This window comes from Haliotis rufescens, unplaced genomic scaffold (genome assembly GCF_023055435.1).
Source record: "Haliotis rufescens isolate VD_foot unplaced genomic scaffold, xgHalRufe1.0.p SCAF_9, whole genome shotgun sequence".
NCBI classification, from domain to species: Eukaryota; Metazoa; Mollusca; class Gastropoda; order Lepetellida; family Haliotidae; genus Haliotis; species Haliotis rufescens.
The window spans coordinates 16,774,308-16,800,924 of record NW_025964383.1 but is presented as its reverse complement, the minus strand read 5'-3'; the positions used below and the strand labels follow the sequence as shown (position 1 = coordinate 16,800,924).

General features: G+C 40.2%; 1 long non-coding RNA gene across 1 annotated transcript; it reads left to right on the top strand.

Moving 5' to 3' along the window:
* Positions 1-4,741: 4,741 nt before the first annotated feature.
* Positions 4,742-12,768, top strand: LOC124119703. The gene is made up of 5 exons (XR_006858694.2): positions 4,742-4,940; positions 6,296-6,397; positions 9,287-9,319; positions 11,898-11,961; positions 12,608-12,768. It is a non-coding gene; the product is annotated as an uncharacterized LOC124119703 (long non-coding RNA).
* Positions 12,769-26,617: the final 13,849 nt, after the last annotated feature.

The following is a 26,617-nucleotide window of genomic DNA, read 5'->3' as shown; positions in this document are numbered from 1 at the left end:
CAGAGTGCAGGACTCTGGCGGCTGACCATCTTTTTACGTGTTTTAAAAAAAATAAATTTGCACCAACAAAGTGACAATAATACATGTAGATCTATGATCATATATTGTTACTTTTAGATTTAAAAAAATAATTATGTTCCTCCTACTTCGATCACTGTGTACTGGCTGCAGTTGACGTTCCCTCATCCGCAATGTTTAAAAAAAAAATAATGATCTATTTTACGTATTTGTTTTACAAAGATGATGTGTCCTTTTCTTGCAAACGTTGTCTACTGAAATATCAAGGAATTTTTATTCACATAGGCATTATAAAACTGACCTGAACACCCAGTACAAAAGAGCGACTATATCAAAGTAGCCGAAGAAATACAGTTCGTTATTTATATATATTTAAAAACAAAAATTACTAACGGGACCGAGTGGACAGGCTCGCTGAATTGGGGTCGTATGAGGCCTGCATGAAAAAAATTATTTTATTGCAAATGAGTTTTCAGACTCCGCGATAATAATAAAAAAAACCCTCTCAATTGAGAATTGTTTTCTTTCTACTTTGCTGAACAGCTCGGTCGCCGGACAACCCCCCCCCCCCCCCCCCCCCCCAAAAAAAAAAAAAAAAAGAAAAGAAAAAAAAGAAGCAAACAACGCCGCAGCAGTTTGTACCAATACACCATGTTACATGTTTTGTCTCCTCTGAAAGTTTCTGGTGCCATGGGAGGGTGCGACATCAATACCATACTCATACCCGTGAAGATCCTTCCTTGATAGGTCTTCAGAAACTCATGCTTGTCGTAAAAGCGACTAACAGGATCGGGTGGTCAGGCTCGCTGACTTGGTTGATGCACATGCTCTTTCTACGAAGATTTCAAAGGACGTCATAAGACTCTTGCTAAAAGATGTTTGATCAAGGTTACAACATCCAAGGCCTCAGCGTCTGTTGTCGACAGGTTTTACATATTCTCTATGTATTCATTATTATTGTATCAGCTATAAGGTTGCAAAAATGTAAAATTGTAACTCATTCTAACTCTAAACCCCACTCGCTGCCGCCTACATCTGGTCAAATATGGCCACGACAGCGCCTGATATATTTTAGTGGTAGTTAAATCATTTGCTGTCAATGACAATTGCTACAAATACATTCAGGCCCCGATTTCTCGAAACAAACTCAAGTTTTTACTAACCCCCCCCCCCCAACAAACTCAGCTGAGTTTTTAACCCAACTGCATTTCTCGAATCAAACTCAGCAAAAGCTCAGCTGAGTTCTTAACTCAGGACTTAAGTTCGATCTCAGTCACCACAATCGCAAATATTACACATAACACTCGAACAAACGAGATCCGGGGTAGAAAAGGTCTTCAGCTACACAGGCTTGCCGTAGAAGGCAACGATGCATGTCGTAAGAGGCGACTAACGGGATCGGGTGGTCAGGCTCGCTGACTTGGTTGATGCATGTCATTGTATCCCAATTGCGTGGATCGATGCTCATGATGTCAATTCCTGGATTGTCTGGTCCAGACTCGATTATTTACAGCCGTCATATAGCTGGAATATTGCTGAGTGCGGCGTTAAACAACAAACAAAACGCGCGCGCGCGTGTGTGTGTGCTAATTCCTCTGAAATACCATGTCGCAGTTTATCGTGGATACCCCACTCAGACACAGTCCATCGACTCTGAATCGACCAGTCCTTCTTTTATCCCGTATATTTTGAGCGCCATGGCAGCTTAACAACAAGTATCATCTTTTAGCGTCTTTTGGTGTGACGCAATCCAGGGATCCAACCACCGACCTTCCACTAGCCTTGCAGACGCTCTATCCACTAGGCCATGGAGACAGTCTGCAACATTTGAAAACATATTTTAAGATCCTATTGCACACGAGCATGCCGCCATGATTCATGAAATTGTCAGATGCATCTTCTGCTTCAACTAGTCCGGACAGATGCCGATTTATAGTGCTAGCCCACTAAGATACCATGCCGCAGTTAAAAAATGAATACCCCACCACTTTTCAGACACAGCACACTGGGTGGCGGTCGGGTAGCCTAGTGTTTAAAGCGTTCACTCGTCACCCCGAAGACCCGGGTTCGATCCCCGACATGGGTACAATGTGTGAAGCCCAATTCTGGTGTCCCCCGCCGTGATATTGCTGGAATATTGCTAAAAGCGGCGTAAAACCATTCTCACTCACTCACTCACTCACTCACTCACACAGCACACTGACTCAGAGCCGATCAGTCCTTGTTTGCCCCTCAATGCCGTAACAACAACTACCATCTTTTAAAGTCTTTTGGTATGTCGCGACCAGGGATCGAACCGAAAGAACAACAGAAAAAAGTATCAAGCAAACAATTTGACCAAAACAATAATAAAAAACAAAGACAGAAATTAAACACAGAAAGGGAAGGAAGCTGAAAGGAAACGAAAAGACAGACCAGTTGCGGTAAAAGAAACAAAGTTAAAGAAACGATAAACGGGAAACTGACTCGGTGGAAGTCAAGGAATGTAGGAACACTGAAAGAAAGGGCTGGTCAACGGTAGAAAATAAATGAAGGATTTCAACGTAACACTGAGAGCATAGATGGCCACAGACGTAATGAGACTCAAATGGACAAAAAAGCGACAATGCCCTTTCCATATGAAATATCACCCAAATGGTACGATTCCGACTATATCATGAGTATGTGTTTGTGAATCACCATCAACTAGTGATGATACCAGGTGTTTGAAAAGGTGCGCGTATCCTGCCCCACCGGTGGCACCCATCACAAACACATGCAAAGGCAAGTCAATTGTTCACCAGAAAAACATGGGAACATAAGTCAAAATAAGGAACTACATTCGTCAAATTTGGAAATGTCCTCCACTTGTTTACCATAATAAAACTTGTTGACATTACATCGGACAACTCGTCACTTTATGGCTGAGATACTGCCGATGTGACGTAAAACCTTAACTCACTCACTCACATTACATCGGACATAATTTCTGTCACTGATGCGTCAAATTTACAATGTTCTCCACATGTCGACCGTAAAACTTTTGAAAGCTTTACCGAGGCCTTGAATGTTGTAACCTTGATCAAACAACGTCTTAGCAAGAGCCGGGGCGGTCGGGTAGCCTAGTGGTTAAAGCGTTAGCTCGTCACGCCGAAGACCCGGGTTCGATTCCCGACGTGGGTACAATGTGTGAAGCCCATCTCTGGTGTCCCCCGCCGTGATATTGCTGGAATATTGCTAAAAGCGGCGTAAAACCATACTCACTCACTCACTTAGCAAGAGCTGTATGACGCTCTTTGTACGAATCAAATTAAATTAAAGTAAATATGCAGATAAATGAAGAAAGACAGGTAGGAGAAGAACATGAAGAAAGTCGTCAACTTAATGACGAAACAATACATACAGAAATACATCACCAAGACACTCGTGAAGATCCGGGTGTAAATGAATCATCAAATGTATTGGTCCATATCAATGACAAGTGGTCTATCTTGAAATCGTTGGGAAATGAGCATTCAAACATGTTCTTTTTAATTAAGTGAGATAACAGCCGTCTCACAAACCTCGCCAGGGGTTCAAATCCTCTATCTTATGTTTTTTTCCTCACTTTTACTGCCAATACATTAGTTGAGGCAATCAAGTGAGCCGTGCTTTGTGATATCGTAGAGCATTCGGCATAATATGGCCTTAGGAGATGCTGCACAAGCTGTGCTACCCGTGAAGATCCGGGGTAGTATAGGTCTTCAGCAACCCATGCTTGGTGGTAAAAGCCGACTTGGCTTGTCGTAAGATGCGACTAACGGGATCGGGTGGTCGCTGACTTGGTTGATGCATGTCATCGTATCCCAATTGCATGGGTCGATGCTTATGATATCAATCACTGGATTTTCTGGCCCAGACTCGATTATTTACAGACCGCCGTCATATAGCTGGAATATTGCTGAGTGCGGCGTTAAACAACAAACCAATCAACCAACCTAATTGCTTGGATCGATGCTTATGATATCAATCACTGGATTGTCTGGTCCAGACTCGCCGCCGTCATATATCTGGAATACTGCTTGGTGCGGCGTTAAACAACAAACAAACATGACTGGTCATGACAAAGGTTTCCAAGTCGTTTGACTCCTGACCAGTTCGTTTGAAGCGACCCGTGAAGATTCCGGGGTAGAATAGGTCCTCAGCAACCCATGCTTGCCGTAAAAGGTGACTATGCTTGTCGTAAAAGGCGACTAACGGGATCGGGTGGTCAGGCTCGCTGACTTGGTTGATGCATAGCATCGATCCCAATTGCGTGGATCGATGCTCATGATATTAATCACTGGATTGTCTGGTCCAGACTCGATTATTTTACAGACCGCCGTCATATAGCTGGAATATTGCTGAGTGCGGCGTTAAACAACAAACCAACCACCCAATCGTTTTGAAGCAGACCCAGCTTGATTAATTGGCCACTATTAACCACAGTCAAGACAACAGTCATAATGTCTTTTAATAACTTTTCGGTAGATGAAGGCACTTTCTATATCACCAGCTGACAAAGTGAAGGCTTCGGTTTTCTGAGATTGCAAATCCTACTTGTGGACAAATCAGACACGATAACCTGCGGGATGTACAGTTTTTCAATATCTTAGATAAGCGGGAAAAATGTTCCAATTCAGATGCATTATTGATCTTTCATCATTCTAATCAAAACCATTTGGGTAGAAAGATACGTGTATAAAATCCGGAGTGAGATGAAAGATACTGCATTTATTTGTCATCAATCATGATTATGATCATACGATGCCTCAGGTAAAACTATATATAATTTAAAGACGACAAGAATCATAGCAGACAATACCTGTATTTGTTAAGGAGCGGACGAATGCCCGACCTCGAAATGGCAGTTACACAAATAGGTTGTCTTCTTCTACTATTTCTCACACGAGTGGATGGTCAAGGTAATGATACAGCGATGACTGTTGAAGATCCGGAGTAGAATAGCTCTTCAGCAACCCATGCTTGCCGTGAAAGGCGACTATGCTTGTCGTAAAAGGCGACTAACGGGATCGGGTGGTCAGGGTCGCTGACTTGGTTGATTCATGTCATCGATTCCAATTGCGTGGATCGATGCTCATGATATCGATCAATGGATTGTCTGGTCCAGAATCGATTATTTACAGACCGCTGTCATATAGCTGGAATATTGCTGAGTGCGGCCTTAAACAACCAACCAACCAACCAACCAACCAACACCATTTCGGGTTGGGAGCAGGGGTGTTGAATCTCCACTCTTTCAAATTGGCTACCCAACAAACAACTGGCTCTCGTTAAATAAAGATGAGAAAGTATGTAGTGAAGATTTATCAGCTGCACCTAATATAAATGACCCTGCTTTCTGCTTGTAGTTTATAGTTAGTTTACAATATTGAACATTCCCAATCCACGTTGAAGTTTCAGGTGTCAGCACGGTGTTCCCGTTGTGATGGGATACATGGCATTGTCAATGATATGAATGACATCAAGTATGAAAACTGAAACAGTGAAAATATGTAGGCCCGTGAAGATCCGGGGTAGAATAGCAACCCATGCTTGCCGTAAAAGGCGACTAACGGGATCGGGTGGTCAGGCTCGCAGACTTGGTTAATGCATATCTTCGTTTGCAATCTCCAAAGGTATCACTGGTAATTGCGGAGAGGTTACAAATGTCAACAAACTTCGATCCGGTTTTCTACTTGTATAATGTAAAAAGAAACAGAAATCCGTAAATCTACTCAAATTGAAAGAGTTTGTTAACATCACGGTTGCTATTTCTGAGCAAAAGCCCCTGAACTCATATATGACGCCGCCGGGCATCGAATCCTAGACCTTCCACTCTCCGGGCGGACGCCCTACCATTAGACCATGGAGGCGGTCGAATCATTCAAAGATTATGTTTACTGCCGGCTTATGTTTGCTGTGGTTGTAATTATGTCAAAAGAAAAGAACAACCTCTGAAGGTACAGTAACTAGCAAGAGCTCACCTGCTCCAAGTCACGCTCAAGAGTAAGAAGATATTGGCTGTGAAAGTTGCTGTCTGGAACCTGCAAGGGGCGTCACATCACGTGCAGTCTTTCATTAGGCTATTCTAAACAGATATTCTCCAGTTCAAATCCATAAATGCATATAAAGATTTGTAAGTTACAAGGTCACGTGACAATACATTTTGCCTTTGAGTAAATCTACTTAAACCGAGAGTAACAACATATGGATAAGACGGTTACAGTGAAATAGGCATGAAACAGATATTGTTCCTTTGAGAAAGTTTATATTTCAGCCTGTAATTTGCCCGGGATCTCATGTGTTGGGATGAGTAGCTGTAACCCCATTGGAGTTTTGGCAGCTCGTATGTGTCCACCTAGTGAGGTGTGCTGTGTCGGTAAGTAATCTGACCTCTTGTGATGTTTCATCATGATTTGTTTGTTTGTATCTTGTTTTTCACCGCACTAAGCAATATTCCAGCTTTTTGACGGAGGTCTGTAAATAATCGAGTCTGGACCAGACAATCCAGTGATTGACATCATGAGAATCGATCCACACATTTGGGATACGATGACATGCACAAACCAAGTCAGCAAGCCTGACCACCCGATCCCGTTAGTCGTACATACTGCTCTCCATATTTCGCGTTTGTTTTGGCGGTGAGTATATGTTAACGCCAAGAACCCTTACACGTCAATTATTCATTTGAGGCTTGGGTTGTTAGATCTCATAAAAATGAAGGAAGAAAAATGTTCAATGAAAAATCGTAGAGGTGAAGTCCATTATGTCATTCAGCTATAGAAAATGAAATTCATTTTAATTTTGTGTGTCAATATTATTGTTATCTAAGATACAAGTTTATACCATAACGCTATCTGTCAAATTATCCTGTACTTGCTTTTATTTCTCTTCTATTTTCAAAAGATGATGCAATTTCTCTTAGAACCGAATTAATTTCAGCTCAATTGTATACGGGTCGGAGGCGTTAAACGCTGTTAATATCTTTGACTTGTGTATAGCTCTCTCTAGGAATGAAGATAGACAGTTTATTGTATATATGTGCTGAATTTGCATTCACGAATTTATGTGAAGAGCGCTTATTCATAGATGCATTTCTTCAACCCTTTGTAGAGTGAATATATTTTTTGGGAGTCATTTCAAAGTGTAGACCGGTGTGACTTAACATACTCTACTAAAACATTAACACCAGAAAATAATCAGTTGGCCTTGTGAATATAAACTCTGCGTAAAAGAAAGCATACCGAAAATTAAAAATAACTGTTGTTATATTTGATTTTATCACCTTTCATATAATTGTTGTTTAACGCCGCACTCACCACTATTCCAGCTATATTAAGGCGGTCTGTAAGTAAGTCCAGACAATCTAGTGATTGAGCATCGATCCACGCAATTGAGATATGATGACATGCATCAACCAAGTCAGCGAGCATGACCACCCAAACCCGTTAGTCGCCTCCTGGAGAGTAGTGGCCAGACCCTCAAACTGCCTACATACCCCTCCCCATAGGAGAACAAAGCAAACTTAGATTTTCACTATGTTTTTGTATCCAGCGGACTAGAAAAAGTATAAATGTGGTCAAATGTTTTGGTGGCAGATACTGTTTTTGGGTCAAAATGCACTTTATTTTGTTAAAATAGAGAAAATCAAATAAAGTCCCCTTAAAAGGTAGTGTATGCATTGAGTCCTTATTTTTATCAATTATGTGATAGTTAACACATAGTATTATTATGTTTTTAATTATAACTTCTCACAAATTGAGATATTAGTAAAACTAAGCCAAAATATGGTAAATTCTGCTCTATTTTCATTTTCCAATTATTGAAAACTAATTGTTTCTTACTGTATTGGAGAAAAATAATGGATTTGTTAATGAGTTACTGACAATATAAAAGTGCTTCACATTGACACTTCAAAGTAAGTTTATATGATCAGCAATTATAGTACATAACATAGACGAAAAGGATATAAAATATGACAATAACACGATAGATGGAGTTCCTGGTCGAAACCTAAATTTTGACATTTAAATTTCTCATACATTCCTTGGTGAAGACGAAATATTGTCATTTTCCTGTATTGGCGGCCATCTTGGAGTACGTTTTGTCCGCCATATTGGATGAATTAAATTTCTCAATCTCAAATGTAAGATACTTTAACGATTCATGTGTTCAGATAAAACAATTTGGTGTACAAGAATGTTAGTGAAGTCATTGTAATTTTTCAAATATGCTATTATATATTTGTGTTTATTTTTAACAGGATAGGGGGTGGGATCACATTTATTAAATTTTCATACATTATATTATACCTATATTAATTGTGGAATTTTTCATAAGCTCCTAAAACATTCAGACAGATTTTGAGATATCACACGACATGATTGTCAATATGGAGGTTATATTATCTTTAGTTTTGTAATACTTTGAAAATGAAGATTGAGGGATTTTTTCCTGTTTTTGACACATTTTGGCCGCTAACTCGACTTAAACCAATTTTGCTACTTGTTTATTTGTTCTATTTTAGGTTTCCTGAGTCAGCACACTGATTTTGTAAATAAAATGAGCATTGCAATATGCAAACTGACTTGTTTAGAGCCATTTATCTGATTTACTTAATTTTGTCATACAAATATGCATTTTGCCACCATAAAACGTGTCTGCCACCAAAAGAAATCACCACAACCATAATTTGCTAATGCATAAATGTCATCTTGTGAAGAAAAAAGTGGTTGTGCTTTGATCTACTGTGGGGAGGGGTTACTCCTTAAATAAGCCTCTTTTTGAGGGTTGGCCGCTACTCTATTGCGTAAAGCATGGATTGCTGAAGACCTTTCCTAACCCGGATCTGATATTTAACCGTCACCCGTTCCTGCAACAGTTTCTAAAAAAGTAATCTGTGACTGGCTAATTTTGTGTTAATATAAATAGGTTTGATAAAGACTGGAGTAAGAAATGTATTTGCATCCATATGAAGCCTACCATGTTTGAAATGTTATAAATTTGTGCCTAAAACGCATGTTTTCATTGTTTATTATGCACAATTGTTTTCAGTTTTAATAAGCTTTTAATCAAATTATCCTGTGAAAAATAGAACCATGTAGAAGTGTTATTTGAGTGCTCACGAAACTCCAATACATTTGACTTTTTATATATACTGTCAATTAGTTAAGATATTTTTAATTGAAAATCAAACATATGCCCCTCAATTTATCTTTCAAATGGAAGCCCTGAAGTATCATAGCACACATTCTACTGTCTGTTTCAGGTGCCCTTACTTTAGCAACAACGACCTTGGCACGTAAGTAATTAATGTGCAGTGGACTATGGTTTGTGAGTTTTTGTTTGTTTGTTTATTTGTTTGTTGTTTAACGTCGCACCCAGCAATATACCAGCTATATGACGGCGGTTTGTAAACAATCGAGTCTGGACCAGACAATCCAATGACTGACATCATGAGCATCGATGAACAATACTGGAATCCGGTGACATGCATCAACCAAGTCACCGAGCCTGACCACCTTCTCCCGTTTGTCGCCTCTTACGACAAGCATGGTCGCCTCTTACGACAAGCATGGGTTGCTGAAGACCTATTCTACCCTGACCTTCACGGTTAAGTAGATTATGTTTTTGATTAGCAATTTGTTGAGTTTATGGTTAAGTAGGTTATGGCATGTAGAGTATATTTTAGTAGAGTATATGGTTAAGTATACTATGTTTATGTAGAGTATGTGGTAAAATGGGATATATTTATGTAGATTATATGGTTAAGTAGGCTATATTTATGTAGAGTATACGGTTCAGTAGGCTAAGTGTATGTAGAGCATATGGTTAAGTAGGCTATGTTTATTTTTGAAAGGTGAAGCCTTTTTGTGTCGTCAAGTTCCTGTGACATTGAATAAGATTTAATGCAAAGTTATGTTTTTTACCTAATCTGAAATAATTTCGGTTTGCAACAGATAAAAGACTGTTCAAATGGTTTAATTTGCCATGCTGACTCCAGAAAATGCGTGATTTCATGACAAAACATGAACATGCCAAAAAGTCAATTTACAAATCAATAGCATGTGTGTCCACCTCTGGTTGTGATGCAAGCAACACATCTTCGTCTCAAGGAATGGACCAGGCGTCGCACAAAGTCCTGTGTTATATCAGTCCATATCTGCTTAAGGATGTTTCGAAGTTCCTTGAGTGTCTGTGGAACACGTGGTTGGCGTCGAAGGCGCAGATCAGTGGACCGAGCCGGCCAGGAGATGACATTCATGTGTTTTGTTGAAGAAAATCCTGAACAAGTCGAGCAATATGAGCCCGGGTGTTGTCATGTTTAAAGGTAATGCCTGGGCCATGACGACGCAAAAACGGTAGGACAACAGGGCCGAAGATCTCGTCGGGGTAGCGTTGTCCATTGAGATTTCCCTCTACCACTATCAAATGGGTCCTCTGTCTTGCTGTAATCCCACCCCATACAATAACACTGCCGCCCCCGAACCGATCTTCTTCCATGACACAATGATTGACGTAACGTTCACCTCGACGTCGGTACACTCGAATCCGTCCATCGCCGTGACGGAGGTGAAAACGTCAGTGAATAGATCTTGTTCCCACTGCATGGCCGTCCAGCGTAGACGCTGTCTGCACCACTGTCGACGTGCTTGACGGTGGTTTCCTGTCAAAATGGGACATCTGGCGGGTCTTCTGGCGACAATCCCTGCACATCTGAGGCGGCGACGTACGGTTTGAGAAGATATCCGTAGAAAGCCTGGGGTGATTCTTGCAGTCACTGTTGCTGGTTGGAATCGATTTCGTAGGTGTGTTGTTCGAATCCAGGGTCTTGTCGATTATTGGTTACGGGTGTCTCTGACTCCATTCGTCTGTTGACAACGTTGCCATAAACACCAAATGGTGTTTCTGTGGACGTTAAATTGTCTTGCAACATCACGTTGACTCGATCCTGCTTCAGGCATACCAATGGCTCGCAGACGCCCATTTTCGGACAGACGTGGCATTTCGTAATAATGAATAATTGCGTAATTTTGTTGTTTTTCTGAGTGGTTGTTGTAAGCACTATGCTAAACAATGCATATGGAATCCCGTTAACGCATATGTTTTTAAACCCATTCTTGGGTAGTGAAATGCATGGGTCTTGCATAAAAGTCAACTTTTGCATGGAATGCATGCTTTTCTGTAGCAGTTGCGTTTATGTTGCTTGATTCCATACATTTTCTACAATATTGAAAACCAAACTTTACTTGTTTGAAAAATACACTAAAATATTGGAGTTACATGAACTTTTGTTGTTGAGTATATTTAAACAAGCTAGCAAACGAGTAAACAAGAGACTTCCTCCAGCAGAATGGCTGCAGAACCATGCAGTGACCTGCCCTCAGTCCCGATTTATATCCCATTGAGCACCTGTGGGATGAGATTCAAAGACGCCTGAATGACGTCCGACCAAGGCCGACAACCGCAGCTGAACTGCATCAGGCGTTCCTCAGAGTGTGGGCTCAAGTGCCTATGGCTTTCATCAACCGCCTCACCCATTCCATGTATCGACGTTGCATGGCAGTCACCAATGCACATGGCTGACACACGAGATACTGAATAGTGATGCCATTTTCTCAGAGACTAGTGTTGTGTTTCACTTTAAGAACATATGACACTTTAATTTTAACCTTGATGATGAGTTGTGCCAAGTTTCATCTTTTTAATATGTCTCCAAGTATGTTTACAGTGTTTGGACAACTAAAGTTTCTCATATATCTATCCATGGTGACGTTTCATTTACGGTTCATTATATATTAATGATGCATTTCTAGGTAGTTTCATAGAAAAGAAGTAAGATTGTAACATGTCGTGACTTCTTTATATATTTCTTTCAGTCGGATAACAGACGTAGAAAATAAATTGAGGGAAGTATTGCAGCTTGGATATTATATGGTATAGGTGAGTACACGTTATCACGCCAAACTTAGCAATATTCCAGTTACTAGGATACAACTACAAAATGCAGATAAGACGTTATCCAAGGCATTCTTACCACCCAGTGTCTTTTTAACTTTGGCTGTGATGACAAGCATTGACAAGCCCTACGTGTTGCTAGTGCACTCACGGATGTCCAGAGCTTTGTCACTGTTTTTGAATCAATAATGGAAGCTGGCAGTCAGGTATCCAATCCGCACTTTGCAAGTAGATAAGAATCATTTAGGAAGAGGCATCGAATCGCTCTGATATACATTCAGCCTTCCAGATTCTCTTCCACAACTTCTCAAACGATCAAGGCTGTCATGTTTGTAAACAACCAGGCTCTGGAAAGTCAAAATTGAACTCGGAACCGCGAACATCACATGACCTTTTGTACCAGCTCTTCAATCGTTTGCTGCAGCTGACAATTACAAATTTGTTTTAAGCCAGTCTCTTCTGCCTCAAAACACAGACACGCACGCACTCACACACACACACACACACACACACACACATATATATATATATATATATATATATATATATATATATATATATATATATATATATATATATATATATATATATATATCTATCTGGTACTTACATGGGATTAATCATGTTCTAGCAACAGCGATGATGATTAACGGATTCAACACAAGCCCAAGAGCACACGTCCTTAGTTGTCTGTGGGGATGTATATGAATAAAGAAGTTACTCTGCTATGCCTTGTTCATTCAACTGAAACATTGTCGGCATAACACCAGACAAGGGAGTCGAGAACCAGTGATTACAACAACCACTGCATCGTAAAGGCCCTTGATGTCAATATTGTTACTTTCGATTCCCAGATTGAAACATAATATTAACCCTGAACTCTGTATGTAAAAGAACTTAGTGTGAAACCAACAACCAAGAAATGATATACAGTTAACAACTGTACTACAAAATTAACTAGGCTAACAAATCAATACAAATTACTGGACAGGACCCGTTAATATCCTGGGAAGTATAGGTCTTCAGCAACGCATGCTTGCTTGAGAGACTATGCATGTCGTAAGAGGCGACTAACGGGATCGGGTGGTCAGGCTCGCTGACTTGGTTGATGCACGTCATCGTGTCCCAGTTGCGTAGACCAATGCTCATGATATCAGTCACTGGATTGTCTGGTCCAGACTCGAATATTTATAGACAGCCGTCATATTGCTGTGTGCTGCGTTAAACAACAAACAAACAAATTGCACAGCACAACAATTACATCATTCAATGGCAGTATATAATACGATGGCAGTGATAAAATGATATAGTGGTGACAGCAAAAGTCAGTAATGACAGTATATTCACCCAGCGGCGACAGTGGTGAAGCTTCAAAGATGGGCCTAGGCTGGGAATCAGAGGTGATGAGTGATCTTCACAAGTAAGCTGGTCTTGATATATAGAGAATACTGCACTCATTCCCGTTAGATTTCATTATTACGAAACGAGTGGACTTTCTATGGTATCTGACCGAGCGAAGCGAGGTCAGATACCATAGAAAGTTCACGAGTTTCCTAAAAATGGTATCTCACGAGAATGAGTGTGGTATTTTATTTATTACCCATAACAAACAACTTTTGTTCGTTGACAGACCAAACTGAAACCGGTTGCAAAATCTGGTTGCGCATGAATATTGATATATGCCCAAATATGGACATTGGTGACAGACCTATGTATACGTATTAACAACATGCGCCTGCAGTTGTGTTTTCAAACATAACAGCACCGACGTTGAAGATCCTTTTGGACGAATTTCTTCAACTTATGAGAATTCAAGCGCCATGTTGTTAGTACGCAGGACATCTATAAGTACATTTAAAAAGTCACATAAGCGCCGAGCTTTGAATATCGGACCAACAGTTGGTCACTCGCACTGCCGGGGTCCAGTCTGTGCATTCAAAATGGTTTGGTTTCCTTGATCTATCAGCTGAATTTATATCATGTCCGTACCATTTTGGAAGAGGAAAATCAGAGTGTTCGCCAAAGACATTTATGTTTACTGTACCACCCTTTAGTGAAGACGTAAAATCAACACGCTCAAGTCTGCTTGCATGTCAGTGACAGCTTCGAACGAAGGGCAAGGTCACCACCGGAATAAGAAAAGACAATCGTCATCTACTCAGCGCTTTACGCTAGGGATAGGGAATGTTATTGTTCATCTTTCGGATATTTTGGGCCACATAATCAGAAATCAGGCACACTTCTACGGAGTTTTCGATTGACTTGTATAGGAAATGTTCACTTTGAGTGATGTGGTTGTGCAGTCATGAACAAACGACTCCCGAAACAGTGCCGAAAAATTCGCTTCGTAGAGGACACTGATGGCACAACCGGATCATCCCAAGTAAGTCTAGATATCTGTCCAGATAGTTTAAACTGACTTCATTTCACCACGCTTATCCTTTTACGTTAAATCAAATTGGAAGTTGCGAAAGTAGTCGGGTGCGTCACGCTCATTCGGACCCTCGATCTATTGAACGGTAGTCGAACATTGTAAATGGATATAGCTCCATTATGTAATGTCTGTGGAAGCTCAATGCATAATTATATAGGATGCAAACCGAATTTGATGCTTGTGACTATGTTGTGTGGTTTAATAAAGTGTTTGTTAATATCCCTTGCTCACACGAGATTGCTTCAGTTCTGCCTTGTAGTTGCAAAATGAATGACGTCTCGCGATTTTTGATGAATGAAAAAAGTAGTCCCAGTGTGACAGAGGTCACGGTTCTCCAATCAAAACGAATAAAACAAGGTCAACCTTGTACGACACACGTGTGGCGTACTGATTTAGTATCTTACCACCTGTATCTTCACCACGTGGGTAATAAAATGAAATATGTGAGAGATATGACAGGCACGTTCTTGTCCCCTTCTATACAGTCTAACTAGCTTCTGGACATTTCCACACAGTGCCAACACATCACAGAATATTTCACATGTTCTATAACGCTCAGTCCACGGTATTGCGGAGGTTTTTACACATCACACAAGCATCTTAATATAGTGTCTTCCTCGCCACTGCTTACATTAAATAGTACTACATTCCTGACAACTAATCATTGCCTAAACACAATGCAATGAGCAATGAACTCGCCTCTTTAGCAAAGAGGCGAGCATATCCTGCCCCACCGATGGCACCAGTCACAAACACATGCAAGGACAAGTCAAGTGTTCACCTAAATTAATGCGGGAACATTTGCTACAAGCTAAAATAGGGAATTGTACCGGGCATTATTATGGTCAATGATGCGTCAAAGTTGAAAATGTCCTTCACATGTCTATCATAAAACCTTTTGACATTTTACTGAGGCTTTGTATGTTGTAACCCTGATCGAACAACTTTTTAGCAAGATTCGTATGCCACTCGAAATTCAAGCGAAAGCATTTTAACGCAAGCGAACGTTTTGTCAGCGGTTTTTTTTTACTTACAGCCTGAGTCTCGAAATACTTGAATGTTGACTGATGGAGCCAAAAAAACTTCCAACGCCCATCAGAGTGAGTGAGTGAGTATGGTTTTACGCCGCTTTTACCAATATTCCAGCAATATCACGGCGGGGGACACCAGAAATGGGCTTCACACATTGTATCCATGTCGGGAATCGAACCCGGGTCTTCGGCATTCAATGGCAGTATATAATACGATGGCAGTGATAAAATGATATAGTGGTGACAGCAAAAGTCAGTGATGACAGTATATTCACCCAGCGGCGACAGTGGTGAAGCTTCAAAGATGGGCCTAGGCTGGGAATCAGAGGTGATGAGTGATCTTCACAAGTAAGCTGGTCTTGATATATAGAGAATACTGCACTCATTCCCGTTAGATTTCATTATTACGAAACGAGTGGACTTTCTATGGTATCTGACCGAGCGAAGCGAGGTCAGATACCATAGAAAGTTCACGAGTTTCCTAAAAATGGTATCTCACGAGAATGAGTGTGGTATTTTATTTATTACCCATAACAAACAACTTTTGTTCGTTGACAGACCAAACTGAAACCGGTTGCAAAATCTGGTTGCGCATGAATATTGATATATGCCCAAATATGGACATTGGTGACAGACCTATGTATACGTATTAACAACATGCGCCTGCAGTTGTGTTTTCAAACATAACAGCACCGACGTTGAAGATCCTTTTGGACGAATTTCTTCAACTTATGAGAATTCAAGCGCCATGTTGTTAGTACGCAGGACATCTATAAGTACATTTAAAAAGTCACATAAGCGCCGAGCTTTGAATATCGGACCAACAGTTGGTCACTCGCACTGCCGGGGTCCAGTCTGTGCATTCAAAATGGTTTGGTTTCCTTGATCTATCAGCTGAATTTATAACATGTCCGTACCATTTTGGAAGAGGAAAATCAGAGTGTTCGCCAAAGACATTTATGTTTACTGTACCACCCTTTAGTGAAGACGTAAAATCAACACGCTCAAGTCTGCTTGCATGTCAGTGACAGCTTCGAACGAAGGGCAAGGTCACCACCGGAATAAGAAAAGACAATCGTCATCTACTCAGCGCTTTACGCTAGGGATAGGGAATGTTATTGTTCATCTTTCGGATATTTTGGGCCACATAATCAGAAATCAGGCACACTTCTACGGAGTTTTCGATTGACTTGTATAGGAAATGTTCACTTTGAGTGATGTGGTTGTGCAGTCATGAACAAACGACTCCCGAAACAGTGCCGAAAAATTCGCTTCGTAGAGGACACTGATGGCACAACCGGATCATCCCAAGTAAGTCTAGATATCTGTCCAGATAGTTTAAACTGACTTCATTTCACCACGCTTATCCTTTTACGTTAAATCAAATTGGAAGTTGCGAAAGTAGTCGGGTGCGTCACGCTCATTCGGACCCTCGATCTATTGAACGGTAGTCGAACATTGTAAATGGATATAGCTCCATTATGTAATGTCTGTGGAAGCTCAATGCATAATTATATAGGATGCAAACCGAATTTGATGCTTGTGACTATGTTGTGTGGTTTAATAAAGTGTTTGTTAATATCCCTTGCTCACACGAGATTGCTTCAGTTCTGCCTTGTAGTTGCAAAATGAATGACGTCTCGCGATTTTTGATGAATGAAAAAAGTAGTCCCAGTGTGACAGAGGTCACGGTTCTCCAATCAAAACGAATAAAACAAGGTCAACCTTGTACGACACACGTGTGGCGTACTGATTTAGTATCTTACCACCTGTATCTTCACCACGTGGGTAATAAAATGAAATATGTGAGAGATATGACAGGCACGTTCTTGTCCCCTTCTATACAGTCTAACTAGCTTCTGGACATTTCCACACAGTGCCAACACATCACAGAATATTTCACATGTTCTATAACGCTCAGTCCACGGTATTGCGGAGGTTTTTACACATCACACAAGCATCTTAATATAGTGTCTTCCTCGCCACTGCTTACATTAAATAGTACTACATTCCTGACAACTAATCATTGCCTAAACACAATGCAATGAGCAATGAACTCGCCTCTTTAGCAAAGAGGCGAGCATATCCTGCCCCACCGATGGCACCAGTCACAAACACATGCAAGGACAAGTCAAGTGTTCACCTAAATTAATGCGGGAACATTTGCTACAAGCTAAAATAGGGAATTGTACCGGGCATTATTATGGTCAATGATGCGTCAAAGTTGAAAATGTCCTTCACATGTCTATCATAAAACCTTTTGACATTTTACTGAGGCTTTGTATGTTGTAACCCTGATCGAACAACTTTTTAGCAAGATTCGTATGCCACTCGAAATTCAAGCGAAAGCATTTTAACGCAAGCGAACGTTTTGTCAGCGGTTTTTTTTTACTTACAGCCTGAGTCTCGAAATACTTGAATGTTGACTGATGGAGCCAAAAAAACTTCCAACGCCCATCAGAGTGAGTGAGTGAGTATGGTTTTACGCCGCTTTTACCAATATTCCAGCAATATCACGGCGGGGGACACCAGAAATGGGCTTCACACATTGTATCCATGTCGGGAATCGAACCCGGGTCTTCGGCGTATAGGGGATAATGAATAACCCCTTTACTTCACACATCAATCAGAAGTAAGTTGACATGTAGCTATTACACCGTTCCTGTTGTACAAAGTTGTAATTTAGAGAAGAAACTAAAATTTTAGCACTGATGACTTGATACTGAATTTAAATACTCGGTACTCACACCTCATAAAGTATGTTTTATAGACATCTATGGAATCTAATTATTTGCTGAACTGATGTCCAAAGCTGCCATAAACCCAGCATCATAGCATAAATTCCGCAGAATAGTTAATGTGTAAGTGAGTTAAATTTAACAAAGCATCGGCATTATTTCAGTCATAAAGCGATGAGAACGAGTTGATCTCTACACAAGTGTCATGAATACATAGTTATATTTAAAAACAAATTTGTCAAACATATTTGGGCATAACAATATTGTCTAAACAGTTTAAACACGGGAAATAGGCCACCAGTAACCATAGGTAGGCCACCTCGCTGGAGATCATGCGAACGATACCCCAGCAGGATTTTACGTCATCATCTTAGCTTCTGGTGACTGTGTACAATACTAACCAAAATAAAAAAATACTCAGCAAATGAGTTGGCTTAAAAACACCGGTTGATGGTAGTTACATCGATTACGATAGCATTACGTGTCACACAGGGGGACAATGCCACAAAAGTTACACGTGTATCAGTAGACGATTCAGAGAGTGAGAATACATGCAGTTGACGATGCAGAGAGTTAGAATACATGCAGCAGTAGACGATACAGAGAATGAGAATACATGCAGCAGTAGACGATGCAGAGAGTGAGAATACACGCAGCAGTGGTCGATGCAGAGAGTGAGAATACACGCAGCAGTAGACGATGCAGAGACTGTGAATACACGCAGCAGTGGTCGAGGCAGAGAATGAGAATACATGCAGCAGAAAACGATGCAGAGAGTGAGAATACATGCTGCAGTAGACGATGCAGAGTGAATACATGCAGTAGACGATGCAGAGAGTGAGAATACACGCAGCACTAGACGATTCAGAATGTGAGAATACACGCAGCACTAGACGATTCAGAGTGTGAGAATACATGCAACAGTAGATGATTCAGAGTGAGAATGCATGCAGTAGACGATGCAGAGTGAGAATACATGCAGCAGTAGACGATGCAGAGAGTGAGAATACATGCAACAGTAGACGATGCAGAGAGAGAATGCAAGCAGCAATAGACGATGTAGAGGATGAGAATAGACGCAACAGTAGACGATGCAGAGGGTGCGAATACACGCAGCAGTAGACGATAGAGAGGGTGAGAATACATGCAGTAGACAATGCAGAGAGTGAGAATACATGCAGCAGTAGACGATGCAGAGTGAGAATACATGCAACAGTAGACGATGCAGAGAGTGAGAATACATGCAGCAGTAGACGATGCAGAGAGTGAGAATGCATGCAGCAGTAGACGATGCAGAGTGAATACATGCAGCGGTAGACGATGCAGAGAGTGAGAATACATGCAGCAGTAGACTTTATATTTAAAGATGAAAGAGAGTGGAACAACAACCTCCAACTTGAGCAAATATCATAGCTCTGAAAGTTCTTTTCATGCAGAAATGTTGATGTTATATGACGGCAGTCTGTTAATAATAATCGCGTTTGGACCAGACAATCCAGTGATTGACATAATGAGCACCGATCCACGCAACTAGGATACTATGACATGCATCAGCCACGTCAGCGAGCCTGGCCACCCGATCCCGTCAGTCGCCTCTTACGACTCTTACAATGTCTACATTGTAGATATCGCTTGACTTCACCCAAGCGATATCTCCTGTGGGAGCTAGTTTGGGATCATAAAGTACATGTATGTGTTTAATGTACATGCTAATATTTTAAACAGTAATATTTTGTTACTGGGAAAATTTGCCGGTATGTATGTGTAGACCAAAGTGTGGTTGGACCTAGCTTCAGACGAACGGATATTATGGTATTGATGTAAGATGAGTGTGTGGTACCGCGTGTGAGGTGGGCTCACGGGAGGCGGGGTGGATACATATGTATGTATGTATAGTGGGCTGGCATGCAAGGTATGATGGTATACATGATATGAATGAGATGTATGTTGTATTTAGTTTCGTATGTATGTGTTTTGGATTCCGTGTGTGGGGATGGATGGGTGTTTGGGGATGGATGAGTGTATGGGGATGAATGGGTGAGCGAGATGATGATGTGGTCGGTCGGTCGGTGTGTCTGTGCGTGTGTGTGTGTGGGGAGGGGGGGGGGGGGGGGGGAGTATGTGTGTATATATGTATTTGTATAAGGGAGGGGGAGTAGTTGTGTAGGCGGATGTATAGACTGTAATGTAGGATGTAATGTAATATGTTTGGGTAATCCTGACTTCTATGTTATATATAGTTTGGTGTGTATGTTGGACTAATGTTATGTCATATAAATGCGTTAATGGAATAAACTTGTGTGTAACATATATAGTATATTGTAGTTACTTAATGTTCGCTTTATATCACATCATCTATTTCTCTTCGACAGTCTGATCTCATGGTCAGTTTGTTTCAGGCAGTATGTACTGATAGATAAAAAAATCGAGAAGTGTGAGTTTGGTTTAACGCCACTTTTAACAGTATTATATCGCGGCGTGTCAGCTAAATGTGGCAGGAAAGCCCGAAGTGATGCAGGTCTCAGACGTTTACCACTTCGGTGAAACCTATGAGCACGGGCATAGTGCTGACAAACCTAATAGGGGCGAACCGGATTCGAACCTACAATCACAGGCCCAAGGGACGCAACTCTGCACAGGGGCGCCTTAGACGACTGGGTCACCCGTGTCCCCTAAAAAATCGAATAGTTTCTCAATGTTACAAGAACCAGGACAGCGAGGGAATAGGATACATCTTACAGTTAAGGGTGTGGTTACGGCCAACTTGATAATTTCAAGATACTGCTAACACAACAATAAAAACAACAATAATTACTATGTAAAAGCATGTTTTGACTCTGGCCATGGCTTTTAACATGAAATTACAGAGAAAACGTTTTTTTTGCATTAACAGAATGGACATGAACCACAATGAACAAACTATCGTCCCGAAGTTATGAAATGATAATATATATTATTTTGGAATATTACAGGCATCGTGAACAATCTTGCTGACCAAAGCTTTCTTACATTTCTAAATCAGTTTGATTTCTTGGTATTAAGTGAAACATTGATAAAATCCTTTCTTTCTAAAAAAATGCACGACTTTGTCCAGTATAATTTACAGGCGGAGAAATCTGCTTTGCATGGTAGACTTTCATGGCATGGATAACTGTGATGATAAACCTTTGCCAAGTGAGTAAAAGCGACAAAACCTTTTTTTAGCCACAAGAAAGAAAAGAACAGAATGCTATTTTCACGATTTTCACCACGTCAATACTTGATTTGGACAAAGATGGGTTTTTCACGTGTGTCCCTATCCATCCTTATGATACTCGACGCTTTGACAGAGTAACCCAGTCCGCCCACCTTCCGCTTGTGTCTTCATTGACAACTCACCTGCCGACCCTGATTCTCATGATGCAGTGGACCTTGTAACTACCGTTATGTGTGGGATGTAACCATACCAGACTTATTTAGAGGCAGCCTTTTACTCTGATGGCATTTTAGACATGTTCGACATATTTTTAGAACTGATACTTTCAGATATGGATAAAACAGTCACAGTGTTTGTAATGCTGCACAAAGTATGAAACGTTATATAACCATATTTTTAGTACTTGTAAGACTTATTCTGTTTTCAAAAGGCTTCCGCACAGTTCATAACGTCGACCCACAGTTGAACAATCATTTTATAAATGTTCCACAAGTTTGATCATGATGATCCATAGATTTAGACGATAGTGACGAAAGGTTTTGGTGATATGACTCGCTGTATGCTCGATGTTCTGAAGCAGGAAAGGGGTTGTTTGATTTGCAAATACCGTTTAACAGAACTGTTGTTTTTTAATACCACGTTCGTTAGTAGCATTCTTTTTTCTATTCCGCCTACATTGCCGAGGCATGACCCGTAGGAATCATTGTTGCGTGCATAAAAAAAGGTATGTTCATTCATCAAATAATTACAGAGGTATGACAATTTTAAGCATTTTAGTAGCATGTATCTTCTCTGAATCACTACATTGTCAGCCTTTGGGAAGAAGCAGTTGAAGAGTATCTCAAAGCCCATCCCTGCGAGCTCATCCTTGCAATTGCCGAAAGGGGCGCAGCGCTAGTAGAATTTAAACGCTAACCCAACCAGAAGACCATGCAAGCTCTCAAAACAGATGGAAGCAAATTTCAAAAAGGAATAAAATGCGTGAACGACAGCTTGCAGCATGTCTGCAAGGGCATTCAAGTATCAATGATCAAGGTGTGTACAACAGCATCAAGAAAGGCATCGGTCCATCTCAATGCAAGACAGTGCCCCTGAAGTCTGCAAAAAGTCGTTGCCATGGAAACTCGAAAAATATATTTTTTAAAAATCCCAAACTATAAAAAGGCACCAGTTCACCACCAGACCTATCTATGTACCATGTTTGGTGAGGAAATATGATACGGTTTTCAAGATCTGCTCCGGAAACGAGGACTACCACCATTTTCAGACTAAGCCAAAGTCGTTGCCATGGAAATGGAAATCCTTTTTTTTTTTAAATCCCAAACTATCAAAAGGCACCGGTTCACCACTAGACCTATCTATGTGCTAAGTTTGGTAAAGAAATATGATACGGTTTTCAAGATCTGCTCCGGAAACGAAATGTGACGGACGGACGGCGGACGGACGGAAGGACGGCAGGATGGAAGGACGGAAGAACGGACGGCACCCATTCCTATATCCCCCTTCCACTTCGTGGCAGGGGATAATAAACGTCAATCTTAGCGGAACTATGTTTCTAAAATAAATTCACGTACACCAATGTCTGAGGTTTGGAATATGGTTCAAAGAATGAAAGGTAAAGGTGTTCACAATCTTAAAGAGGGTGACACAATACAAACTGATAAATCTGATATAGCCAATAGATTAGGAGAAACTTAAGCTAAACATTCTTCATCATCTAATTATGTACCAAAGTTCCAGAAATTTAAAGACCAACAAGAAAGAAAGAAAATAAATTTTAACTGATAATGGTGAAGATTATAATGAAGTTTTATTTTCATTCATGAGCATATTACTGCCTAAGGGCAAGCTCATGATATTGCTACAGGTGCTGATAACATCCACAATCAGTTACTAAAATATTTTCCTGACTCCTGTGTAGAAACACTATTAAATATATTTGATAATATCTGAACAACTGGTAATTTCCCTTCCTCATGGTGGAATGCTGTTATCATTCCAATTCCAAAACCTGGTCGGGATCACACTGATCCTCTCAATTATAGGCCAATTTCACTTACCAGCTGTGTTTGTAAGACCATGGAAAGAATGGTCAATATTAGATAAATATGGTACTTAGAAACAAATAATCTAATAACAAATATTCAATGCGGTTTTAGGAAAAATAGAAGTACTATTGACCATTGGTTAGATTAGAATCATTTGTTAGAAGTGCTATCATCAATAAACAACACGCTGTATCTATATTTTTCTCGTCACGATATGGCTGAAATATTGCCGATGTGACGTAAAGCATTAACTCACTCACTCACTCTATATTTTTCGTTAGAAAAAGCCTACGATACGACCAGGAATCATGGAATTTTAAAGGATCTTCATGAGATAGGGTTGAGAGGCCGGTTGCCTAATTTTATATCACAGTTTTTAACAGATAGATAAACAGCGCCGTATTAAACTATCTTTACAGTACATCACAAGGTATATTCTAATGAGTCCATCCCTGCATACAGCTGTTTATTTAATCCCCTTTATGAGGATCTGTACAGTAAAAAGTCATCTCTTATTCAGCCTCTCGGAATAAGAATTGAACCTTTTATTTCTGCTGCTGATATTAAACTTGAAAATGTGTGTCCTTTCCGTCTGCTTTCTTCTCCTCCTTAGCAATTGGTACAGCCACAGGTGGTTCTTACATTATATGAACTAAAGAAATCTGACACTAACCAACTACAATATCAACAAGGATATAATCAGTTAAGAAGCGAATATAATACTTACAAATCAATTTTTACAGATGGATCCAAGGATAGGGGTGCTGTTGCCAGCGCCACCATCATTGGATCCAGAACTATATCAACTAGATAACCAGATGAATCTTTAATTTTTACAGAAGAATCAAAGGCCATATTAAGTGTTCTAGAATATATAAATAACAGTCTACACATAAAGAATTCATTATGTTTTCAGACTCCTAATCCTGTCTTCAGGCAATAAAAAATACTTCGTGTCAACATCCAATTTGACCTAACATCACAAAGTTACATAATAATCGGATGCAAAAGCATCACTCAACAAATCTGTGACACCACTTATACCATGCAGTGATTATAAACCTGTCATTAGATGTTAGATCAGAGATCTAATGCAGAAGAAGTGGGACACCCAAGTGGGTATAAATAAATTATATGCAATAAAAGCAAATATCGGTTATACCTACTTGGGTTGTCGGTCCAGATTTGAAGAGGTCGTATTAAGACGATGTCTTATTGGCCATTCTAGATATACTCATGAATATTTATTAAAAGGTGAGGATCCGCCATTCTGCATCCCTTGTGATGAAAGAATCACGGTCAAGCATGTCCTGCTTGATTGAATTGATTTTTCCATCACAAGGGATCAATATTTTAAAGTTTCAGGCATCAAGGATTTTTTTAATCTGGTAAGTTCTCGTTTAATACTGGGCTTTTTAAAAAGGAAATTCAATTGATTCATAAATTTTGATTACAATATTTTGTACATTAATTAATTAATTTTTACAATTGGTAGAATAAATCAGTAACTGAGATTGTTAGTGGCTATATGCTCGAAGGGGGTTGAAGTTGTGTAAAGTTATTGTCCCCCTGAGAAGGTATGTAAGACCACGTCTTTCAAAGTATATTTATTTCTTCCGCGTTTTTAATCGTAGTATATGTGTTATTTTACTAAGTTTGTCAGCCATCGCCAACAACTGAAGGATGATGTAAATCCGACTGGGGCAACAATACTGTAAGTCCCCATGGTCCCCAGCACGGTGATCAACCTTCAGTCGGTGGCGATCTAAAACCCGTTTTTATAATTTGTTGTTGAATGATTAGTTAGTTATCTATTTTTACATGTTCTCAAACTTTGGCATTAGTTTTTGGAGAAAAGAGGGTGTTTTTTTTATCATACTTTGAAGTATCAAACAGTTCAATGTGTTCCCCAATGTCAATATAGAGGTCTTCTGTTTCAATATGATAACACGGTGAATCTGTGTCGAGCCTTTTTCCCGTTCTTAGGTATGATAAAGTTATGGTGATAGTCATACATGAGGACTTTGGAAAAGTCTAGAATAGAAAAACCAGCATACAATGGCTGGTTTAAAACCAAGGTTGCTTTCTTTAAATGAACAGCGGCTAGATCAGTGTTAAATACTTTGAAGGCTTCAAAAGTGGGTTTGGCACACATTTTTTTTGGAATTGACCAGTTCAACATTTACATGTTTTTGCACGTTCATCATAGAACGACCGAAACACGAGTTGTTAAATAATTTATATAGAGCTACAGCTGCTTCATTGGTTGCCAGTTTGCGCTTTTCAGTATTGAAATCAATAAACGGTTTCAGGCAGGGCGATTGTTTGAACTTCATGACTCTAGGAATTTTTGACAGAACCAATCCTTGAGACAGGTAAAACTGAAGATTCCTGTAGTGGAGCACATACCTTTCGTTGTTAAATAAATAAGGTACAAGCTTCCTACAGGGTTTCCCTTTAATCTTTAAATTTCTCTTCAATGTCTGAGAATACCCAGAGAGCATGTCATGTGTCAGCACCATTAATTCAGGAGCCAGAGGATAGTCAAAATGGCTGTCATGGAGATGTTGAGGATACTCAAGATCCACCTCTAAAATATAGCCAACATCTGCATCTTCAGCCACACTCATGATATCTAGCTCTTCTATCTCCTGAGTAGAGAGCCATTGAAAATAACGTTCAGGCAGATACTGAGACATAGCCCACCAATAACGATTGTTTGCATCCCAGTAGATCAAATGAGAGGCTGGTTGTTTCTGGTCATAATTTTCAATATAGGGATTGTTAGCCTCTGCGTACTTAGTAGATATCATGCTGATTCCACACCACAAACCCTGTTCTATCATAAGTTGCATATCTAGATCTGTTAATAGCTCCAACTCTACATCTCCCATTTTAAGCATGGCATTCCACCCTAAACCAGGAAGCGTATAGTAATGAGCAGGGTCTAAGTCATACGATTTCATGGAAGCGGCCCTAAAATGTTCAAACACATCCGCCAGCAACAAAACGTCCGTTTTCATGTATAGATCGTGATAATCCCCCATGGTTTTCATGTTAAATGATGACCAGATATGTTGAGCATGTTCATAATCGTCATCTGATATGGAACTATCTGTGAGAGAACTATGAAACCGCTTCTGAGGTGGTAGTTCAGTTAGGTTAAACTTACTCTCATCATCCATGTAGTCATA